Here is a 3,173-nt window from a genome sequence, read left to right on the forward strand (position 1 = left end):
TGGGCATATTACAGCGCTTTTTTGAGAAAGCGCTCTAATATGTCCACCCATATATGAAATTATGGTTGGGCATTTTAGAGCGCTTTTTTGAGAAAGCGCTGTAAAATGCACACCCATAACTCATATAATGGGGTGCATATTACAACGCTTTTTTGTGAAGAAGCGCTGTAAAATGTGCATAACAAGCGCGCGTTGTATTTACATGTTTTATAGCGCTTTTTTAAAAGCGCTGTTGTATCATTTACAACGCTCGTTTCCACAGCGCTTATTTTTTTTGAAAAAGCGCTGTAAATGGCTTAAAAAAAGCGCTGTAATATGCGTTTTTTTTGCGTAGTGAGAGGTCTTTCAGGTGTGCCAACTTTTCCCTCCTTCTTCGGAAGTTCATATGAGAAAGCAATCAGAAATTTTCCATAGCCTTTCCTTGGGTACATTGCCAATTAGATAGATTCCTCAGAATGTTTTTCCTTGGAAAAATATCCAACCATGTAGCATCCGCAGTCATCACATTCACACAAAACATAGAACATAAACATGTCAACATCATAATAATTTATGTATTTCAATTATGGGTGTAGTGCGATAAAAATGAGAGATTATAATTTTTAAGGTTTGAATTCAGATATGAGATTGAGAATTTGCATATTCGAAAATGAAGAAATTGGAGTTGAAGATAAAGATTGTAGAGTTTTTATTAAAAAATTTGGGGTTGAAGACGAATATTATTGAGTTTTTATTATTAAATTGTTTTATTGATTAATTAATTAGTTTTAAGTTCTTAATTAAATAATTAAATCAATTAATAAAATAAATTTTAATTTTAAATATTAAATATTGTTTAGTTAACAACAATTACACATTCACCATGTGATACTTTATCTAAAATTAGTTATGTCACCATTGTTTTTATTAAAAAAAATTTATAAATTACTCTTTTTTTAATAAAATTTGTTAGATTTTAAAATGGTATAAATCAAACAAAAAAAAAATTACAAAAAGTAAAGTCAAAATGAATGATATTAATAAAGACTAAAAATATATTTAAACCTATAAACTTACATGTCATATAAAGATATGGAAATCCTACCGTAATAGAAATAGAAATTCCATCAAAGTACAGTTGATCCATGTATTCTTTACAACCACAAAAGATGATGGCAAAGCTACTTTTTTTTTGCCTTTTTTTTATGTTGTTCTTGTTCTTTATTAGTTCACGTGTCATTAAACTTTTGGTATTTACCAACTTGTAACTTAGATTAGTTATTTCTTAACCATCGACCAAAAATTGTTGAAATAGTCTCGTTGAACTCAACAAAGTTTTAGCCTCAAGTGTGCGTGATTGCAATCTAAAAGACAATCACTCTTCAATAGTAAGTTGATTTCCTTTAATAACTGTAGCTACCTTCAAACATATGAAAATATCAATGTATATTAGTAGCCAAGATAAGATGCAAGGAACTAATTTATTCGTTGAAGTTGTCCAATTGTTTTATGTAGTATGATGCCTCTATAATTTGTTGTGTTAATATCTCTAACAATTAATGTAATAACCTCTGATACAGTTGAGGCATTGTACACTCTTCCATCAATTGATTTGTTTGATCTTAGTTTCAACTTGAAATTTGGTAAATCAACTTTGTTTAAATATCGTTGTGATGCTCTTCTAAATGATTTTGTAGGAGTATTATGGTGATTTAGCATGATAATCAATTTTTACACTCTCTTCTCATCAATATCTTTGTTCTTTATTAAAGATGAAATAGAATGTCAACCATTGCTTCATAGTATTTCCATTAAGTTGTGTTAAAGAGTTAAATTTGTGAATCATTTGCATAAAAAAAATGAACCTAAAACTATGCATTCTGTTTTGAATTTCATTTTTAGTGTCATAAATGTATAGTTATGCAAATTTGAGTAGAATCCAACATTGACAACATACTGTCTTTTTAGTGGATGGTTAAATTTTCATATTTGAGAGACTTTTACTTTGACATATATTGTTATCAAGTTTCATATTCGTCAAAGGGAATGCAAACATTGAGTTGTATAACCTTATGTAATCTAGGTAATTCTTGTTATTTGTAGCTTCTACATCAAACAACAAATGTTGTAGTCGTGGTGGTTGAAGGTGCAAAAACAAGAGAAAAGGGATTTGAATGGTGTTTTGCTTTATTATAAATTTCTTTTCAACATTCTGCTTCGATATACTTAGAACAGATAAACAGACTAGAGGCATCAATAAACTAAAGTAGCAAGGCAGAGGGAGAAACACCAGGACTTACACTAGTTCATTACCAACGTGACAGTTACGTCCAATCCCCTCACGCAGAAGGATTTATCCACTAATTCAAACATGAGTTATAACACCCGACTCTACAAGTCAGTCTTCTCAACTTCTAACCTAAAACTTGTAAACTGTTGAGGCACCACAACACCTTGACCCTACAAGTCTAGTCTTGTTAACTTCCAATTTTAAAACCTACGAGTTGTTGAGTAGAATAACCATTACCGGGCTGGATTACAAATGGGTGAAACTTGATTTTGTTTTGCTTCTTCTAAAAGGATTGCTTATAATGAACTTCACACTAAAATAGACAACTAAGCACTAAGTTATATAAAGTTGAACGAGTTCCTTTAGTAAAAATGAAACCTCGAATTCTGAATACTTAGAGAATTTTGAGTTCGTAAGATTTTCTGAGATGTTGTTTTGTGTCTTCCTATTTCGAATTGATCCCTTTATATAACCTGAATTAGGGTTTCAATACTGTCCCAAACACATTATAATTGTATCTTCCTTGCGTGAGGTCAATAGAGATCTTCAAAACAAATAAACATTGGTAGATACAGTTAGGGAATATGACAGTTGAAGCTTGATTATTTCCAAAACAAAACAAATCATCAACCAAATCTTCTAGAATGATTATGTGCGAAAATGTCCATATAGCGCTTGAAAATAATTCTCCTTGAATCTTTTGAGTACATCTTCACAAAAAATAAACCTTGATAGACACAATTTGAGAATATAACCATTGAAACATAATTAATTCCAAAACAAATCTTCAATCAAAATTTCTAGAATGATTCTATGCGAGAATGTCCAAATAGCGCTTGAAAATAATTCTCATTGAATCTTCTTTCATATGCTTGTTTAAAAGCAGTGGTAACATATCAGAATC

General features: G+C 30.3%; 1 pseudogene; it reads right to left on the minus strand.

The window, feature by feature from the left end:
* Positions 1-545, minus strand: part of LOC101490251 (histone acetyltransferase of the MYST family 1-like) — a 10,279-nt pseudogene extending 9,734 nt beyond the window's left edge.
* Positions 546-3,173: the final 2,628 nt, after the last annotated feature.

This window comes from Cicer arietinum, chromosome 4, assembly GCF_000331145.2.
Source record: "Cicer arietinum cultivar CDC Frontier isolate Library 1 chromosome 4, Cicar.CDCFrontier_v2.0, whole genome shotgun sequence".
Classification (NCBI taxonomy): Eukaryota; Viridiplantae; Streptophyta; class Magnoliopsida; order Fabales; family Fabaceae; genus Cicer; species Cicer arietinum.